This window comes from Triturus cristatus, chromosome 6 (assembly GCF_964204655.1).
Source record: "Triturus cristatus chromosome 6, aTriCri1.1, whole genome shotgun sequence".
Taxonomy (NCBI): domain Eukaryota; kingdom Metazoa; phylum Chordata; class Amphibia; order Caudata; family Salamandridae; genus Triturus; species Triturus cristatus.
In genome coordinates, this window is record NC_140589.1 from 963966429 (window position 1) to 963988986 (window position 22558).

General features: G+C 46.0%; 1 protein-coding gene across 2 annotated transcripts in view; it reads right to left on the reverse strand.

Annotated features, from left to right (window-relative positions):
- Nucleotides 1-22558, reverse strand: part of AIG1 (androgen induced 1) — a 1670352-nt gene that overhangs the window by 1256260 nt on the left and 391534 nt on the right. The window lies entirely within an intron of this gene.

Genomic DNA, 22558 nt, shown 5'->3' on the forward strand with positions numbered 1-22558 from the left:
ATGTGAGACAAAAATACATTTGTATATACATGTAGAGGAGGAGAATCCTATTGTACCTAATATCTTATGGTCACCAATAAATTGCAATATCTGGTATCTTATTGACTGTTTCTTTGAATAATGTTACTCTTTTAAAATTGAAAAAAATGCATGCAGTACAAATTCTTATGTTAACAATATTTCTCTAATAGTGGTGCTTCCAAATATAATTTTGTTGATCTATATGGGTTCATAAATCTGGGGTTCAACTCAAAATCATGATTCAATCTACTATAATAGATAGTGTTTGTTTAATCTCAAATATCTGCTGATGTATGTTAATAACTACTGGGCTTCTTCCATTTAAGTTATTACAGACAGGTATATAAGCCCTCAGATATATTAAGGCCATTTGGATGTTTGGTATCAAGTGCAATAATATAGTATGTTTCCAACTTTCTCAGGGCACTTTCTCTGTTTCCACCACGTCTACTCGGTGGGATAGCGTCAATTACATAAAATTTTAGATCTTTATTATTAAAGTGGAGGTTTTCTATAAAATGACGTGCCACCAGGTAGGTGTTGTCCTGATTGCTGATAGCCCTAAGGTGTTGGAGTATGCGTTTATGCACTGCTAATTTGGTGCTTCCTACATATAGAAGGTTGCACAGACAAGAGAGGACATAAACTGCATGGTCTGTCTTATATGTGAGCAGTGAATTGATGGTATATTTTTTACTACCAAATGGCGTACAAAATTCCGTCTTATTGTCTCCATGCTGGCATGCCTTGCAGGTTTTACACCGGATGAAACCTTTCCGATTTTGAAGTCAGTTAGTCGTGTCTATGGTCTCAGGGCTTGTTGTAGCAAGCTGATCCCTCATAGATGGACCTCGACTGTAAGTTAGTGACACTTTCTGTGGTAAATCTGGACCAATTATAGGGTGGCCAGTTTTTTTGTATAGTATTCCGTAATTGATTGTGTTGATTACTGTACTGGACTGTAAGTCTAAAGTTCTTATCTTTGGCTGTCGCGTTGGCAAGGCATGGATCAATATTTTGTACATTGCTTGAGTCTGTACTCTTAAGTAACTCCTCTCTAGTTTTGCTCATGGACTTACTTATGGCAGACTCTATAATCTTATCAGAGTATCCTCTTTGTCTGAATCTATTCTTACATTCTGTCTGTGCCTTTATGAGGTCCTCATGATAACTGTGAAGCCGCCTCATCCGCAGCATCTCGCCATAAGGGATACTATTGACGAGGTGCCGTGGATGTGCACTGTCTGCATGTAGGGTGGAGTTCCCTGAAGTAGGTTTCCTGAATAGTTTGGTTTCAATTTTGTTGTGAACGATATAGATTTCTATATCTAGGAAAGATATGGATGTTTCACTCAGTGTGACTGTAAACTGTAGGTTGATCTCATTTTTGTTGATGTCGTCTATGAACTGAGAGGCTGTGTCTCTGTTGCCATCCCATATTACAAAGAGGTCATCAATATATCGTAGCCACGATACAATTTTGTTGTCAACTTTCGTTATTGTACTGAGGACCAGCTCCTCCCAGCAGCCCATATGAAGACAGGCATAGCTTGGGGAGAAGCTGGCCCCCATAGCTACTTCCCTGATTTGCTGATATAGGATGTTGTTAAAAATGAATACATTGTTCTCAAGACAAAATGAAATCATATCTATGATCATTCGTTTGTGATCTTCACAGTGATTAGAGTCTTTATTCAAGTAATGTTCGATGGCCCTGAGGCCATCAACGTGTCGAATACTTGTATACATTGATGTTACATCTAAGGCCATCATTAAGTATGTGTCTTTCCATTGGATGTTCGCCAACTTGTTCAGGAAATCACTGGAGTCTCGAACATATGATGGCAGGGCTTGGACATGTGGCTGCAGAAAATGATCTATATATTGTGAAGTGTGCTCCAATAGGCTTTTGTGGGCCGAGTTGATAGGTTGGCCCGGAGGCTTATGTATGTCTTTGTGGGTTTTGGGAATGAAGTACAAATTTGGAATAACCGGATACTCGTATTTCAAACATTTCCATTCCAGTTTAGTAATTAATTATTTTTTCTGCCACACATTGAGCACATGATGATATCTTGTATACACAGTTTTGTACTCCTTACTGCTTATTCTGGCATAACAGGCTCTGTCATTTAGCTGTGTATATGCCTCTTTGTTGTAATCATTTTTGCTCCAAATCACAATGTTGCCACCCGTGTCGGAATTTCTTACAATGATGATCTTGTTCTTTTTAATTTGTTGATTAATTCATAGTACTTGCGATCCTGCCACTTGTATCGATGTCTTTTGCCTTGTGTTATAAAATTCAATTTTTTGATTTGTTCCATTACTGATTCGTGAAAGATATCAATTGAATCCCTCAACATCACTGGATTGAACGTAGATTTAGGTTTGAAATTGGTAAGATGTTTTTTTTGGGGGGGAAACCCAGTGTCCACTGTATTGTCTATTGGCCGCACCTCCATGTCCGTTACAATTTGTGGTTGCATCCATAGTTAATGTAATGTGTTAATCAATGGCTGGTCTGACTGAGTCAAAGCTCCAACTGACTCTTCTTGTTCTTTAGTCTTCTTAGATAGTTTGTGGAATTTCTTTAATTTTAGTTTCCTCACTGCCCTGTAAATATCTAATCTAGTATTGGTATAGTTGAAATCTGTCTTAGGGCAAAAGGAAAGACCCAGGCTCAAAGTACGTTTTTCTTCATTATTCAAATTAACATTGGCCAAATCAATAATAGTATTGTTCAGTTCATTAGTGGTGGTATTAGCTATTTGTTTTGCCATCGACCCCCTCTGGTTTTCTTTGATTTGTTTCTTTCTGCTGTTCGCTTCCTCTGCCGCCTCCTGTAGTTGTTGTATTTTCTTTGTTGTGCCTCGGTTTTCTGGGGCGCAATGTCTGGCGGCGATCCTGATATAAAAAAGACAATTCCTCCACCAGTGTGTTAGTTTGGCTTTGTACTGCCCCATCAGGCCCACTGATATCATTTTCCGACCCACTGTCCACTGCAGAACTTAAATCCGAAAGTGTCGAGTTGGATCCTGTAGCCCCCCCGCGAAGGGCACCTTCTTTACACTGGACTACTTGTTTACTCTTGGACGGACGTATTGCTTCATATTTTTTGGCAAATGTAAAAATTTGTCCACGTTCATAGTCCATTTTATCTCGGTGGAATTTGTACTTTTTTCTTTCTTTGATCACATCCTCTTCCTTTTTCAACCGTGTCATCATCTCCTTGCGCAATTTGTCTCTGTCCTCACTTGTGCCCATCTCTTCTATCTCGTCATTCAGTTTATTGATTTCCTCTAATAGGTCTGCTCTATCTATGTCTGCATATTTGATTAGTATTAAAACCAAACGTTTGAGGAGTCCAAATTGCATTCTGCCCATTCGCGCATCATATTTACATTGGGATTCTCATAGCTTGGTGCAAGAAAGATTCGCAGACCACGTGGAATTCTTCCAACATCTATGTAACGTTGAAGGGAACGTGCTTCCCACCATTTACTCTGTTCTGATTTGCATTTCTTTTCAACAGTTTTAAATTTTTCCTTTAATGTAATAGTCTGACTTTCACTGCCTTTGCTGTGTGCTTCGCTAATACTGGCTGGCATATCGTCATCAAACATCAATAGTGCCGCCGCTTCTCTGCTTCGTACCGTGTCGTCCGACATGGCAAAATATGATTGGATACTTGATGTTGTGGGGGCAACTCGAGCTGTGTACTTGAATGTTCGTGAGCTCTCCCCCTGAAATGGCACTCCTCCCCGTCCCAGTAAATGCCTCTTTGATCCCTACCTGTTCACCGCGAAGTCTCCCGGGTCCTCTGACTCTGGTTTACTCGTTGGATGCAGCGGGCTTTACGGGAAATCACCAGGCTCTGGGGGATCATGCACAGTGTTTCCTTCACAGGAATACTGGTTCCGGGTTGCCTCGTTACCAGAGTTCTCCTTCAATGCGCAGAACACTTAATTGGAGAGGGGGTCCGTCGAAAAATCGTTGGAGACAGTTCCGATTTGAAATATAAAAATACTCCGTCGTTCCTGGCTTCACCGCACAGACGGAAACGGACCACTGTATTGTGCTTAAATATTGGTTTTTATTGCTGCTTCGGCTCCAAGGTGAGCCTTGATCACATGACACGGAGGAAATAATTTTTCTCATTTTTAAAGTGACAGTGCTTCGCAACACTTAACACGTGGTATTTACAAATTCATAGACATAAAAGAAATGTTATATATATGTATATATAATGACCATGTTATCCATATAGGCAACATATTTTGTACTCAATGTTTACCAAAGTCCATTATTCGAGTTAAATAGATTATGAGATAATAAATCAGTTTAAAAACACGATAAATTAATTTAAAATCATCTGTGTATAAATATTACATAAATTATAATATTCATATTTTCCTACTTAATCGCAGACGAGTATATAAATGTTGTCGTATATGTAAACATATGACCTTTCCTATTATGATTGTGAATAATGTGTGTGATGTAGAACCCTGTTGTTGGTATATCCCCTAAGTTCTAATGGGTACTCCATGGATAATGTCTAATGTATTGTAAATTATTCGCTATGTGTTGGTGATTAACATGTGCAAAATATTAATAGTGATTGCGTGCATAATGAATAAAGTGCTGGTGCGTTCATAATGCATTATTCAGTTACTGGTCAGATAAGGTATGAGTATCCTGGCATAATGCTTGCTTGGTCATATTGTGGTAAAATACCCAGATGAATAACGTATTGTTAGCAATGTATTGTATGGTGTTATAGTGGTGATCCATTTTCGCTCCTCTCATAAATACCTATATATATATATATATATATATATATATATATATATATATATATATATATATATATATATATATATATATATATATATATATATATATATATATATATATATAATAGGCTCTGTCTGGCTGCCAAAGAGATGAGCATCTATGTTAATCAACAAGCTGGGATGGCAGGTACAAAAGGTCATGTAGAACATGGTATAAAATCCATCTGGTCCTAGCAGGGTCTACAATCTTTTTGGTAATAGGAGCTACATATGTTCAATGAAAATCCCCCCAAGCTATTGACATTATTTGTGTTGTACACATTAAATAAGATTTCAGTAGAGGCCACCCTATGCAAGATTACCAGTTGTGATCACTTCACTGCAGTGTTGCCAGCAGTAATGTTAAAAAGGATTTGTCAATTTGGAATACCTCCATAATGGTAATACATAACAGGCACAGCTGCAAGGCCCCAGTCATCAGGGTAATAATGCAAGTATTAAGTTTCCAAATGCAGCAAAATGTATCATCCAAATATCAGCTTCAAATATATTTTGGAAATGTGTTCTGAAAATGCACTCATTTTAGTCTTGCATACACATATTTCAATATTGGTATACATATATTAGTTCAACCAAGCAAAAGTTTCTTATTTATTATGCTTGGCTGCACACAGCAGAGCTACCAGTAGCTCGCAAGCTCCTCTTTCGCAAAGCCTGCCCCAGAGTTTTCCATTTCTTGAATTTAGCAATGATTCAGGGCACATCTTCCATCACTATGGGTAGGTCTGGCGAAGTCTGTTACTTGGAGATCTTCTGAACCCGAATGTTCCCCAGATAGGTGTCGCCCCTCTAATGGGAGAGGCATCCACCATATAGAAGGTGTTTAAGCCTTCTTTTATGCCCTGATTGTTCATCAATACTGTCCCATTGTCATTTTTTATCGAGTTGACTCTATCCCTCCACGTTTGTAGGCAGTCAGCCTGATTTGTTGTTTATGCTAAGGAATATTTGCTTACTCCAAAGTTTAGAGTACTCATCTTTTTCAATCTGCAAAGACTTCACCAGGGCCCTAACTGCTTTGACTTTCCTTCATAGTTTCATTGACCTTATCCTTTTATAAATAACTTCCAGTAGTCATTCTGATAAAGCTTTACTAGCATAAGTTTTGTCTTTATTCTGCTTCCTCACTTTCACTATAAACCTCCCTCTTACAACAACCTTAAGGGCATGCCATAGCATTGAAAGGCATTATTTCCTGTATGTCATTCTCAGAAGTCTTTCAGCCTACATTACCGATCCCTAGGTGGATTGGCCGAACAGTCATAGATTTTTTAATTTTTGCATTTTTATGTTGAAATCGTTTTTGTTAACCATGTAACAAATAAATCAATTTCTCCATTTCTTTCCTATACACAGTACATAAATTCAATATTTTAAAACTATTAACTTTACCAGCCTTTATAAATTGTTCCTCAGCTTACTTTTCTAGGTGTAAGTCACACCTACAAAAGCTTCATGGATCAGGCACACATATCCTAATTGAGATAGGGGCATAGAGAAAAGTGTAGGATCACTCCTACATTTGGGTCATATTTTGAACTTTTCAAGGATTCATAACAAAACTTTGTCATACTCCTGAAAATTAAGTTGTAGGTTATTATTAGAACTCAAAAGGATTTCTTTTACACATGCAGAATTTCCATCCGGTCTTCATTTTGTAATATTATGAAGATTTTCTTTGGATAGTTTCTGCTTGCTTCAATTAATGATCAGTAAGGAGACAACTATCGGCTACATGAGCAATGAAGAAATAGGTATCGGGTGGTGTGCCAGGTGGTACTTGGACCATACATTAGAATTCTTATGTGCTCTGTGATTACCCGCTGGTCTGATGTCTGCTGGGTAGGAAGTTTGTTAGGCACCATGAGGCAAGAATATGAGTCATTAAAATAGTAAGTAATGATTATCTAGTTGCCTTGTGACTACTCTGGCAACACAGTAAGTAGAGGTGCTAGACGCCAGTGAAGGAATGCAGCAGCATCTAGTGGGAGAAAAGCTTATGGGTTGGTGTATTTAGAGTGCAAGTGAGGCCCTGCTGTATACTTTAACACTACGTCTGTTTCAAGTACCACACTACACTCTACGCCACTCCACTCTGTCACTCCACTCTACGCCACTCCACTCTACGCTATTCCACTCTACAACATTCTACTCTACGTCACTCCACTATAAGCTGCTCCAATCTACACTAATTCACTGTACGCCACCCCACTCTACAAAATTACAGCTGCGCCACTCCATTCTATGCCACTCTAGTCTACGCCCCTCCACTCTACACTACTCCACTCTCTGCTATTCCACTGTAAGCAAATATATTGTATGATATTAATCTTTATGCCACTCCAGTGTATGTCATTCTACTTCATCCAACTCCACCGTACACCACTCCACTATATGTCACTCCACTCTACAACACACCACTGAATTCTATTACACTGTACACCACTCCAGTCTACACCACTCTAATGTATGCCTCTCCACTATACGCTACTACACTCCATGCTATTCCACTGAATGGCACTCCACTCTATGCCACTCAGTTCTACGCTATTCCACTATATGGCACTCCACTCTACGTCACTCCATTCTTCGTCGCTACACTCAACGTTATTCTACTATACACTACTCCACCTTACGCTACTTCACAGTATACCACTCCACTCTATGGCACCCACTCTACGCCACAACACTCTATGCTATTCCACTTTACCTCACTCCATTCTACACCACTCACTCTACAACACTCCACTGTACACACTGCAAAGTATACCAATACAGTCTACCCCACTACATTCTATCCCCCTCCCCTATACAACACTTCAGTCTATGGTATTTCACTCTGCACCATTCCATACCACTCTACCCCACTCCACTGTATGCTATTCCACTCTTCGCCACTCCACTGTACACAACTCCTGTTAGAAATGGGGGTCTCTAGTTAGCAGGTTGGTACTCTGTCGAAGTAGGGACCCTTCTTCCTAGTCAGGATAAGGGAGTTACACTTCAAAAATAAACCCTGCACACCCCCTTGGTAGCTTGGCACAAGCAGTCAGGCTTATCTCAGAAGCAGTGTGTAAAGCATTTGCACATAACCAGCAGTAATACAGTGAAAACACTACAAAAGGACACCACACTAGTTTTAGAAAAACATCCAATATTTTATCTGTGTAAAACGACCAAAAACAATAAAAATCTACCATACAGTTTTTGAAATAATCATTAAGCAAAAATAGACTTAAAAATACAGTTCCTTGAAGTTGATAGCTCCGTCTGGAGCTTTCACAGCGTCGTGAACAACAAATCCAAACAGTTCTGGCAGACCGCAGGGTCACAGCCGTCTACGGTGTCGGGAAGACACGGGTAAAACAGTACCTTTAGAGATGAAGGGCGTCGGCGACCTCACAATGAGCCTCGAAGAGCGGGCGTCGGCCAGCATTGGTTCCAGAGGTCAATGTAGTTGTCGGGCCCTTGAAGTCACACGTGTTACAGATCGAACTCTGTGCGGTTGAAGTCAGGAGCGCTGACATCAGCGTTCATCGGTGCTGCGGGGCGAAGTGCAGCAATGCGGCGTCCTCAGGTCATGGTGCAGGCAGCGGCTTCGTAACGGCGTCCAGAGGCGTCGGTGAGACCATGGGCGCAGCCCGAATTGGGGCAGTGCTAGCAGATCATGGTGCACGCAGCGGCTTTGTTGTTGCTGAAGCGCTGTTGTCGGCTGACGAACTGGAGTCGATGGCTCAGGCGTCAGTAGGCCAAGGCTGCAGTGTGGGACGGAGCAATGTGTTGTGTAACTTATGAGCGGTGCCCTCAAACCACAGTGCAAGTAGAAGCGTCAATGTCAGTGTGAAGCGGCGTAGTAGGGGATACCAGGTCGGCGGTGTGAAGCGAGGGGGTGCGAAGTGTGGTGCCCACAAGCCACGGTGCATGCAGTGGCTGCAAACGGCATCGTTGTCAGGGAGACCAGGGTTGCGATGTGAAGTGCGGCAGTGCCCTCTGCGGTGTATTCAGGAAATAGAGCCAGCAGCGGCGGTGTTGATGGCGTCGGGTTGCTTTTCCTTCTGTTGCAGCACAAAACACACAGTTACCATTGCTGGTAGCAGATGAAAGTGTGTAGTCTTTGCTGTTCATGACACTTCTTGAACAGGGTGCATTCTCTACCTCAAGCCATTGGAGGAACTCAAACAAAGAAGTTGCAGAAAATTCAGTCCAGTCTTTTCTCTGCCCAAGACAGAAGCAGCCACTGCAGGCCAACCCAGCAAAGCACATAGCAACGTGGTAGTTCCTCCTCACAGCTTCTCCAGCTCTTCTTCTTGTCAGTTATATTGATCCAAAAGAGTTCTAAAGTCCTGGGGTCAGGGCCCCAATATTTATACCAAATTTTCTCTTTGTTCTCTTTGTGGCCGGTATTAAATCTGGGTGAACAGATGTTTAGTCTCTGATACTTCGATCATTCGTAGTATGTTTCTCTATTGGAGTTGTAAGGAGGTTTGTTCCCCTATTTACATCTATAATAGTGGGTAGGTAGCTATTCAAAAAGAACACCTACAGACTGTAGTGACATTGAGTTCAGAATAAAATCAGCCAAGTGGGTATGAATTGGAAGGATACTGCACCCTTAAAATGTAAGCCTTTGTCAGATTGGATACGTGTAGGGGCTAGACATTTTAGAAAGCTCCAAAACTATGGGTCCATCGGTTGGTGTGGTGTTACAATGTGTTCCTTCACATATCCTCCTTTAGGTATAGAAGGGTCACAATAAGAGACAGAAGCGATCTACAAATTTTGCAAAAGGTGTAGTGAACAAACGCCAGCCAACAGAAATCCTAAACTGATGCTTTATTTTCATCCCCTGAGATTTAAGGTAAATGATGGACTAATGATTTTGATGAACATTTTTTACAAACTGGGATTATGATAATTTATTGTTGAACATGAGGAGATGTTGCACTTATGCATCCCCTTCCTCATATACGGGGGCTTGACCTATCTTCACTTCCGTCCCGGCTCTAGGGGTGGATTACAAAGTCAGGGAAGGTAACCCTGTTTTTACTTTTCGGAGATGAATTAGTTATTTGTGGTAAGTAATACACTTATATCTATATAATTCACGTAGGATATAATGATATTTTCAGATCTCCGTGGCGATTTGATAAAAGGGATATAAGGGTATACCCTCAGCCTTCAACTAAGAAACACTCTGCTTTTATCTTGATCAAAAGCGGATATATGGAAGAAACTAAGGTACTTTCATAACTATACCAAAGTGGGAACTTGGTATTTGATTTTTCTGAGTATGATTGGGTCTCTGTATGTGTGTGTTTAAATGGAGTATCACCATGTTATAAATATTGCTTAATGAGGCCACAAAATATGGGTTTAATTGTAATTTTTTATGTTTTTGCTCTTTTCTTGTCTTGTCCTGAAATGTAGTACAGATAACGATTTGAAACTAGGGATATCGTTTTTTTCCTGAAGAAGGTGGCTGTCGAATAACAGTACCCACCGAAACGCGTTGATGCCTGTTTAAGAAAGCTTACACTAGATCTCTGGGACATTTGTTAGAACAAAAAGAACTGTAGGAGACTAATTTGATTCTCTTTATAATAAATGATCGTTGTCAGACTAGTGTGGTTTTGAATGACTTGAAATAATTTCCTTGCATGTTCTCCCACTTTGTTTGTCTGATTGAAACATCTTTTTAATAATTGTGTTTTCTTTTTTTGTATCCTGAAAAAATTGTTGATAGATGAACTGTTTTAAAGTTTTTTTAGATACATGAAACAATCTCTCTTAATAGTGTTATGTTTTGTAATGTGTTTTTAATAAATGTATAATAAATTGCTTAAGGATCAATTGGCCCATATTGAGTTTCATTGTATCTGGATTCTAAGAATTGGCTTTATTTATGTTTTGGTGATATAATTTATTTTTACAAGTTTGAAAGTTATATGAGTGTGTCACACAAAGGGGATTGTTTTCATGACTGTGGTCTATTTGGTGCCCTAGCCCTCTGGGGTTAAAAGGGCCCCTCTCTTCTTCTGAGATAGGTTGAAACAAAACACAACAACTGACCACTCGTCAATTATACAAATGCCTTTATTGCCCTCAGATGCAGCTCAAGTGCGTACATCCAGTTTCATTACAGACTTCGTGGTTCAGTCACAGCACCAATTTCCCCCTGCAGTGGGTGTTACAATGCCACATTATTTCATAGTGTCCTGCCCCTCCAGTGGGCAAAAATGCCAGAATTGTCCAAATAACAGGTCACTCTCTGAGCCTGACTTTCAGTAATGAGGCTCATGCAATTTTTCAAGCCCAATCTGACCTGCTGCCAATATCGTGGTGGTGCATAGCTGGACCTGCTGTAATACTAGCATAAAACTCTTGTCCCTAGATGAAAATGCACTCAACGTACAGAATTTCCTTGCTTACAGCTGAGACAGTTCCAGCGCCACCTAACGCGTTTCGGATTCTCATAGTCCTTGATCACAGGCTTCTGTGGCATGAAACAAAACACGGCAACTGACCACTCCTCAACAAAGCGGATGACTTGGAAGGACACTCCCGCCGTAGCAACATTCGTGTCCTAAACCTGCCGGAGGGGTCAGAAGGATCCAACCCAATTCGATATGTCGAAACATGGATTAAAACATTCACCCAGACAAAAAAATTGACCCAGTACTCTTCAGTAGAGAGGGCACACCGGATCCCGGCCCGCAAACCACCTCCGGGATCCTCGCCCGACCATTCCTACTAAAACTGCTCCATTATCAAGACAGAGACACTGTTCTACGGGCAGCTAGACAGGGAGGGCCACTCAGACTGGAGGACAAACATGTCATGTTATTCCTGGATTATTCCCGTGCTGTCCAACAACAACGAGCTACGTTTTTAGCAGTCAAACATACCCTGGGCCAAATGAACATACAATATGCACTCTTATTCCCTGCTTGTCTCAAAATTATACACAACAGGACCACCCACTTCTTTATGGACCCCACAGAAGCAAGCAACTTGGCGGAACAACTTTTTGTGGATCTGGACGGATGTAGAAACACACAAAGTCATGGGACCTCTGGCCGTCAGCGGCGGCAACACATGCGGACCACTCTCAAGCAACTCAGCCAAAAATCTGATCCCGTCACCAAAAGCTCTCCCGATCTTCAACAAATCATAGCAGAATGCAGGAGAGCACTGCAAGCGGCAGCAGTGGTGCGATTAGCGGGGGAAAACTCAGATGGAGAGAGGGGCCCACACATATTCACCTCAGAGGAGGAAGTCAGTGACGCAAACACCTCACAAAATTGGCCTCTCAGACGGCGGACACGATGATATGATGACCAATTCGTTGAATGAACATGAAGTGGGGGGGTCCCCTGAGGCCGCAGTACTTGATCAGAGGACACTGCCATGGCTCAGCAAGATCCAACAGAGTGTTATCCCGAACATTCCAAGGCAGTATACCAGACTGGAAAGCTGTAAGTAGAAAGGGGGAAACAACACCCCCATGCATCTTCAATACATTGTCACAAAGTGGGCAGCCATGATGTCGGCAGGCAGTGAAGACGTACAGCCACTCCACTCCAACAACGAACTAAAGACAGTACATGATGTACAGTTTGGACGTGTTACCTCGAGCGATAGGTCCCTCCAGTTGGGAATGTTTACCGGTGTTCAGTTTTAACTCTTCCCTTACGCAAATTCCCCGATTACCCCTACTCGGCATTCGCTAGGGAGGCCCTAGTCTGGATCCGGCCTGGGATTCCCTTCAAGGAGCAGATGCGTATTGTAGATAAAGAAGGGCGATACGTAGTGTTAGAGGGATTATTAGAGGGGCAGTCCATACTGATAAAGAGTATATATGCCCCTAATGTAGAACAAGGCCACTTTTGGAGCCGTCCTACAGGAGTACTACCCAACCACACGCTAGTCCCGTGGCTCTTAGGTGGCGATTACAACTGTGCTTTAGACATTGATCTTGACAGATCCCACCCCCGCCGGCACAGTCACCTGTACATAAACAGACGGAACTATATAACATCTGGGTGAAGCATTGGGCATTAACGGACGCATGGCAAGAGCGGAACCCAAATACCAAACTATATTCCTTCCATTCCATCCCACATAACTTACGAGTACGCCTAGATAGATTTCGCTGCTCCACAGTAATACTCCCAAAAGTACAGCACACAGACTATTTGGGGAGAGTATTATCAGATCATGATGCACACATATTGACCCTCAGATGGAAACTGCCCCATCCCCCATACCCACCTGGAAATTGCCACTGGACTACCTCACAGACCAGGTGTTCTGTCACGAACATGGGGAACACATCCAAGAGCATTTCACACTAAACCTGGGCACAGCGACATCTAGACTGATCGAATGGGACACATTAAAAGTCGTAGCGAGAGGGCATTGCATACAACAAATCGTAGGGGTGCGCAGAACACTACAATGGTCACTGCAAAATGCGGAACTGGCACTAGCGGCTCTAACGAAAAAAATCGATGCAGGCGAGGCCACCTCGGACCAAGTACCCATCGCCAAAACAACCCACGCCGAGACGATGAGAGACCTTCGCAAATATAATTTTAGGGTCTATGCTTTCAAGGTCAAACAAGAAGGCAATAGGGTAGGGACACTCCTAACTTGGCTCGCCAAGCAAGACTCGGAAGTGAAACCAATCACGGAAATCATAGACAAAGCCGGCACTCTCCGACACTCACAGCTAAATATCTTGCACATTTTTCACGATTACTACTCTGGCATCTATCAGGCCCCAGTGCAGAGTGACCACCATGCTATCACCCAATTCCTTCACCCATTATGCCTGCCCCACATCCCCCCCATGGACAAAAAAGCACTGGAGACAAAGATAAAGTCCACAGACGTCTCCCAAGCAATCAGAGCATTGGCACGCAATGAAGCGCCAGGAACGGACGGCTTCCCACTCAAATATTATAGCACCTTCTCAGCCCGACTGATACCCCGTGTGGTGACCATGTATAACGACGCGCTAGATAATGGCGAACTTCCAGGCTCACTTAGGGAATCGATCCTAATTACATTCCCAAAATCATACAGAGACCCAACGCTTCCCTCCTCATACAGACCAATCACCCAACTAAATGCAGACTGTAAAATACTGGGCGGCAAAATGCTAGCGAACCGTTATACCCAAATTCTGACGCCATTGATCCACCCAGACCAATGTGGATTTGTCCCGCAGCGTAACACCTCACAGAACCTACATAGGTAATTCCATATCCAAGACAGGGCAAGAGCGCAGTTGCCCAACGCAGCATGCCTGATACTAGACCTTGAAAAGGCCTTCGATACGCTGCTATGGCCATATTTATTTGCAGTTCTCTGTAAAATAAACATAGAACCTACCCTGATGGCGTATTTAACGCTCCTTTATACAGGCCTTACCTCACGAGTGAGAATAGGTAAATACATCTCTCCTCCATTTGTGATAGAACGAGGAACCAGACAGGGGTGCCCATTGTCCCCTGTAACGCCCTGAATGTCTCAGGATCGTTTAACAGACACGACAATGAGGACGCAACCACTTGTGAAGGGTTAGTTCTTTTAATGAAGGCAAATAAAATACAAAGAACAAACAAAAGTTATAGTCACTGGAATCCTCCAGGCTAAGTACGTTACCAGCCCACAGCACGGATGGTCCTAACCGTCCTCTGCATATACGCCGATCCCGGCGTATGCCAACAGAGGGCAGAAATGAAATGGCCGACAATGCCAATCGGTAGGCTGTGAGGGGCACGAAGAGTGTTGGGGAGAATCGAGGAGTCAGGGAAACACCCAGCCGGGGTCTCTACCTGAAGGGAGCAGCCGCTCAACCTCTTCCTCAGACTGCACCGGGACGCGGAGTCACCTCCTGGTGATGCGTCACCGATACCCCAATCACAAGCAAGAAGACTGAACCGAGAGCAGCCGCTCGATCGATCCTGTGGACTTCCGAGTCTGTAACGCGGCAAACACCTCCTGGTGTGCGTTACAGCTGGCAGTCCCTGTGTCTCTGGTCGGGCTGGGAGTTACGACTCCAACCAGCAAAAGCGCCACTGCGCTTGGACTCAGCCGAGTCAAAAAGCGAAGCTCAATGGTTGACCGGTAGAGCTTCCGGGTCCTTCACAGGTGACGATGGGGCAAGACACGGCCCAGGGAGTAACGACTCGACCTACCTCCGTTCTTGCCTTACTGGAGCACCACTCCGGAACACTGCTCTTCACGAAGCAGGTACGTCGGTGTAAACACAATATCCGACAGCCTTGTACCTCCCGGTTCCTCCCTTTATAGGGCGTGTTTTCCTTGAGTTATGTAACAGCTCTCCTGTTTACATAAGGGCGTGTTTCCCTTGAGTTATGTAACAGCTCTCCTGTTTACATAAGGGCGTGTTTCCCTTGAGTTATGTAACAGCTCTCCTGTTTACATAAGGGCGTGTTTCCCTTGAGTTATGTAACAGCTCTCCTGTTTACATAAGGGCGTGTTTCCCTTGAGTTATGTAACAGCTCTCCTGTTTACATAAGGGCGTGTTTCCCTTGTATGACAGGAATTCTTGACAGTACATCCTCCCTCTCAGCGGCTCCCCACGGGTCCAGCGCTGGCAGGAAAACGCCGATGGAACAAGGAGACCAAGCGCGGAGCATGAACCCCTTCAGCCGGTTCCCATGAATGCTCCTCCGGGCCATAGCCTTTCCACGCAACCAGGTACCACAGCTTCCCCCTGCGCCATTTGGACGCCCGTATGCCCGACACTTCATACTCCACCTCCGACTCCACGCATACCGGCCTAGGTGTCCCAGACGGCTTGGAGGGTGCTGGTTTGAGCAATGATACATGAAAGACAGGGTGTATCCGCAATGACTGGGGCAAGCACACCTTCACGTTCACGGGACCCATACACTTGGTAATTCGATAGGGGCCCATGTACTTGGGATGGAACACACTGTTCTTTCGAAACCTCATGTTTCTTGTGGATATCCAGACGTAGTCTCCAGTGCGGTACAGTGGCCCGGGCCTTCTCTTCCTATCTGCCGCAGCCTTGTATCTTCTCTTGGCCTCTATTAGGACAGCCCTTGAGCGCATCAACGTGTCTTTTATGTGTGCCACCCTGTCCGCTGTGGCGGGAATCCTGTCCTCTCTGAACGGATGTAGAAATGGCAAGAACCTGGGATGTTGGCCATAGTTGCTATAGAACGGAGATGACTGTGTGGAGCTGTGAGTGGCGTTGTTATAGGCTATCTCTGCAACCCATAGCAAGTCGACCCATTCTTCCCTGCCCTGGTCCACAAAACATCGCAGATACTGTTTGAGCGTTTGGTTCAGGCGCTCGGTTTGGCCGTCCGTTTGAGGGTGGTAGCTGGTGGACAGGGCGGTCTTAACATGCAGCGCAGTGCACCAAGTCTTCCAGAATTGCGCAGTAAACTGCGACCCCCGGTCCGACACGATCACCCCAGGTAATCCATGCAGTCGTACCACATTCTTTAGGAGTAGTGACGCCAATTCCCCGGCCGTAGGGACTCTCTTGCAGGGGATGAAGTGCCCCATTTTCGTCAAGTAATCCACCACCACCAGTATTGCCGTCATCCCCTGGTCTACCGGTAGGCCCACCACGAAGTCCAGTGATATGCTATACCATGGTCTATCCGGGGTCGGAAGTGGATGTAAGAGCCCTTGGGTTCGGCCATGGTCGGCCTTCATGGTAGCACACGTAGGACACTCCTGTCCCCACCTCCTGACATCCACTCTCATGGTTGGCCACCAGAAATGCCGTCCCATGCTAGCCACCGTTTTTTCAAAGCCCAAATGACCTGCGCATGGAGAGTCATGGCACCAGATGAATGCTTGTTTCCTTAGCCTAGGCGTGGGTATCAATAGGCACCTGCCCTTCAGGGGTATCCCGTCCTTCAGCTGCCATTCTCTGTGACTGAGGAGCCACCTCCGCCATGCGAATGACCTGATCCCTCTCTTTATTCCCCTCAGGAAAGTATCCGGTTGGATAACCCCCAATACCATCCTCGGGGAAATGATGGAACGCTCGGTTGCAGGCAATGGTTCCTTAACTGCAGATTGACGGGACAGGGCGTCCGCCTTCCGGTTTTCCGTCCCCGGCCGATATGTGATGCGGAAGTTGAACCCCGCAAAGAAGATCATCCACCGCAGCTGCCTGGGAGAAAGGTGTCTAGTGGCCGTCATGAACTGTAGGTTCCGATGGTCCGTGTACACCGATACCACATGTCTTGCCCCCATCAACCAATGCCTCCATTCGGTGAAGGCGTCCTTGATTGCGAGAAGCTCCTTCTCCGCAATATGGTAGTTGCGTTCGGCGTCGTTGAGTTTGCGGGACATGTACGCAACGGGATGAAGCACCCCTGTGTCGTGGTTGCGTTGGGACAAGATAGCCCCCAGCGCCACATCCGACGCGTCCGCTTCCACCACGTAGGGGAGATCCGGATCGGGGTGAGCCAACACCGGCGCCTTACCAAAGGCGCTTTTCAGGGCCTCAAAGGCTTTGTTCGCTTCAGGGGACCAGACAAACTCCTTGGACTTCCTCAGTAGCTGTGTGATTGGGGCCACCACTCCTGAAAATCCATCTATAAACCGCCTGTAAAAGTTGGCGAAGCCAATGAAACTTTGGACGTCCTTCACGCTTTGGGGCACCGGCCATTCTTTCACCGCCTTGATCTTTCGTTCTGCCATCTCCTGTCCCTCTGGACTCAGCATCACTCCGAGGAATTCCACGGATGTGACGTGGAAGTCACACTTGCTGAGTTTACAAAACAGCATGTTTTCCCTCAGCTTTTGGAGCACAGCTTTGACGTGGTGTACGTGCTCCTCCACACTGGACGAATAGATGAGGATGTCGTTGATATATACGACCACGTAGATATCCAACTCCTCTCTGAATACCTCATTCAAAAAGTACTGAAAGGCTGCCGGGGCGTTGCACAGACCGAACGGCATGACGAGGTACTCAAAAAGGCCGAACCTGGTCTTAAAGGCGGTCTTCCACTCGTCTCCGTCCCTCATGCGCACCAGATGGTATGCCCCTTTCAAATCCAACTTGGTGTAGATACGAGCTTTCTTGACCTGTTCCAGAAGTACACTGATGAGAGGCAAGGGGTACCGATTTTTTATGGTTATCGCATTCAATGCCCTAAAGTCCACACAGGCTCTCAGCTCCCCATTAGCCTTCGGGATGAAGAAGAGTGGCGAGGCGGCCGGAGACTTGGACGGGCGGATGAATCCTAGCTTGAGGAGTTTATCCAGGTACCCCCGGAGATGCACGTTTTCAGGCTCCGTCAGGGCATACAGCCTGCCGCTGGGAACGCTGGCCCCTGGCACCAGGTCGATCTGGCAGTCAAACTGTCTATGTGGTGGTAGCACTTCCGCCTTCACCTCATCAAATACATCCTCAAAATTGTGATAAGCCTGGGGGAGAGCCACATCTTTTTCTGCCGCTGTAGCCACCGTCTGACTCCCGCTCTCATCTGCGTCAAGGGATTCCGTTCTTATTCCACAATGCAGGATGCAATACGGTGACGTCATTTCGATGCGATGTGTTGGCCAATCCACAAAGGGGTTGTGTTTCTGTAGCCACGGCAATCCCAATATGACGCCATATTGGGGCGCTCGGATGATGTTAAAATCGATTTGTTCCAAATGGTTCCTCCCATATCTCATCGGAAGGACCCCCGTGTGCTGTCCGATGGGCCCCGTCACCAATCGCCTTCCGTCTACCGCATAGACGTCTTCGGGTACTGCTTTGGGAAGAAGCACTAGCCCTAGCCTGCATGCCTCGTTGTGGTCCATAAACATGCCAGTGGCCCCTGAATCCACCATGGCCACAACGGGTATCCACTGGTCATGCACTCCCACGTGCACCGTGATAAACAGGTGTCGTTGTCCCTTAGTGACCGAGTTGGAAAGTGAAGGGATGGATGAGTGACTCCGAGATGCCCCTTCTCTGGTCTTGGAGTCCTCTAGTTTTCCGCCGGTATGTCCACCACGGCTGTTACCGACCGGTTGGCCCGATAACGTGACGTCTTCGGTTTGGCAGGGCATTCACGTACGTAGTGGCCTTTTTTGCCACAATATAGGCACAATCCTTGTTTACGGCGTGACTCTTTCTCCGTGGCTGTGAGGCTCGCTCGTATTGCGCTGATGTCCATGGGTTCTCCCTTGGATGCGGTGGAAGTTTCAGGACTTCCCACCGTCACATAGTATGGAAGGGATTTTCCTTTTCTCCCATGATCCCCCTTTCTTTCACTTAGCCTATGTTCCAGCCGTAATACCAGGTTGATAAGGCCCTCACATGTCTTGGGTTGAGGGTCAATATGAGCCACGGCGTCCTTGAGCTCATCGCACAGCCCTTGATGGAAGAGCGCCGTCTGTTTAGCAACAGGCCACTTGGTTTCCGCAACCAGCCTTCGGAAGGCGTTGAGATACTGCACCAGGTCGTTGGATCCCTGTCTCAACTCAAGCATTTCACGGTCCGCCGTGTACGAGTCAGCCCTTCTGTCGAATACCTTCAGGAATTCCTCGCGAAAAGCACCCCAATCACATAAGAGGGGGTCGTCCCTGCTCACCAGAGGTACGGCCCATTGTGCCGCGTTTCCAGCCAAATAGGATATAAGGAAAGCCACACGAGCCTGACTCGTGGGGAACGCCTTTGGTTTGCACGATAAATGTAGCGCCACTTGTGTGAGGAATACCTGCACTGTGTTAGGATCCCCACTGTACCTCTCTGGTGTTGCCAAGGGGATGGCTACCGGCATTTCCACTACTACCGCAGGGGTCTGGTTCGTGAGGGAGGTGCTGGGCGTGAGCGGGTCCAATTGGATAGCATCCAGTCTGGCTTTTACATCGGCTGTTTCTTGCCTAGAGGCAGCCACTTCAACTTGCATGGCCGCTAAAGCAGCCAGCACATCATCAAGTGTTGCCATGTCTGTTATCGACCGGGAGACAGTTAGTGTTATTAAGGTCGGATATTTTGTAACGCCCTGAACGTCTCAGGATCGTTTAACAGACACGACAATGAGGACGCAACCACTTGTGAAGGGTTAGTTCTTTTAATGAAGGCAAATAAAATACAAAGAACAAACAAAAGTTATAGTCACTGGAATCCTCCAGGCTAAGTACGTTACCAGCCCACAGCACGGATGGTCCTAACCGTCCTCTGCATATACGCCGATCCCGGCGTATGCCAACAGAGGGCAGAAATGAAATGGCCGACAATGCCAATCGGTAGGCTGTGAGGGGCACGAAGAGTGTTGGGGAGAATCGAGGAGTCAGGGAAACACCCAGCCGGGGTCTCTACCTGAAGGGAGCAGCCGCTCAACCTCTTCCTCAGACTGCACCGGGACGCGGAGTCACCTCCTGGTGATGCGTCACCGATACCCCAATCACAAGCAAGAAGACTGAACCGAGAGCAGCCGCTCGATCGATCCTGTGGACTTCCGAGTCTGTAACGCGGCAAACACCTCCTGGTGTGCGTTACAGCTGGCAGTCCCTGTGTCTCTGGTCGGGCTGGGAGTTACGACTCCAACCAGCAAAAGCGCCACTGCGCTTGGACTCAGCCGAGTCAAAAAGCGAAGCTCAATGGTTGACCGGTAGAGCTTCCGGGTCCTTCACAGGTGACGATGGGGCAAGACACGGCCCAGGGAGTAACGACTCGACCTACCTCCGTTCTTGCCTTACTGGAGCACCACTCCGGAACACTGCTCTTCACGAAGCAGGTACGTCGGTGTAAACACAATATCCGACAGCCTTGTACCTCCCGGTTCCTCCCTTTATAGGGCGTGTTTTCCTTGAGTTATGTAACAGCTCTCCTGTTTACATAAGGGCGTGTTTCCCTTGAGTTATGTAACAGCTCTCCTGTTTACATAAGGGCGTGTTTCCCTTGAGTTATGTAACAGCTCTCCTGTTTACATAAGGGTGTGTTTCCCTTGAGTTATGTAACAGCTCTCCTGTTTACATAAGGGCGTGTTTCCCTTGAGTTATGTAACAGCTCTCCTGTTTACATAAGGGCGTGTTTCCCTTGTATGACAGGAATTCTTGACATCCCCCCTGAGGAAGGCCGTATACCCCTCCTGGCAATCCGCAGGATGCTCCTCCCGTGCACCAAGCCACTGCGCACCCACCCTCTCCGGGTGTCCATAGCCCGCACATGCATGCTGAGAATCCATCCAATGTCCAAAGAAAGACCCCCATACCCACCCCTACTCCCATTGGTAGGCTTCCCCCGAAAGGAGAAATACTATACTGCCGGTGCCCTTCAGATATGGACTGAACATGCAGTCACAGAGGTAGAATCCCTGTTCAAGGATGGACAGCTCAAGACGTATGCCCAGGTGACTGACCAATACGACCTCCCGCCAGGCCAGTTCTTACTACACAGGCAACTCTTAGACAGTAGTCGCCGCTACTGGGACCTGAACGATGGGGAACCTCCGACACACCTGGTGATACACACCATTCTGCATATGGGAGCGGGCAGACACTTGGTCACATGGCTAAACAAAGCCGTCCTAGAACTGATCCTTAACCCCCTACATTCATTACGTCAGACATGGGAAACTGAAATGGGGCGGGTGTTTAATGATAGAGAATGGGACACAGCATTAGAATACCCTAAAAAGGTCTCCAGGAACGTGCGTTTCAAGAACATTCAATTCAATATCCTTCACATAGCATACCTAACACCACACCATCTCCACCGTTTTTATCCTGACACGCACTTTGTTGCCCCTGATGTCAAACCCCTGAGGCGGACTTCAAGCACATGTTCTGGGACTGCCCCACTATTCAAGAATATTGGGATCGAGTACACCAAACTTTCCGGGTGACGACTGATATTACGACCATGTCTACGTGGGAAGCATGCGCCCTTGGGATCTTCCGCAGGCGGAAGACCGAAAAAGTGCAGAGCCGCTTTGCATACCTAGCCATTCTCTTAACAAAAAGAGGAATAGCCATGCACTGGCAGGCCCCGTCGGGACCCCGAGAAGCAGCCTGGGTAGGCGCCATGAAAAAATGGGGTAAGGCGGAAGAAGAGGTGTTGAGAGAAGAGGAAGTGAAGAGAATTCTTAAACATCCCAAATCTCTAGAATGGGCACAATTATTATATCAATTCACACACGAAACAACCCCGGCGGAAGTACCGGTAGACTCCCAATCCCAGACTCCACCCCTATCCCCAATAGGGCCGGCAGCAGATGACCCAAGACAGAGCCCAATCACCTAAACCCGGTGCTCTACCAAAGACATGTCAAGTGATCTCAACAACTACACCAGGATGACCCACCATGAGGGCCAACCCACATACGTAACACCGCACCGTGCAAAGGTAACACAACCGTCCACATAATCGACCTCTCAGATATACCTTCCGATAGCGCCCCAACAATTCCCCTAGTTTTACCCCCTCAGCTCGCAGTTTGTATTTCCTCATCGGCTGTTATGAATCCGATGACTTTCGGTTGGGAACGCATTCAGGTAAACTCAGATGTGATGACACAGGGAGAGAACATATGGGAGTAAAACATCAGTACACACTCATTGGAAGCAAGCCCAGCCAGGTTATAGTGAAATACCACCGAGGAATGCAAACCGGCAGGGGGGTCCCTCCCAGAAACTTTTCACAGTGTCTAGTT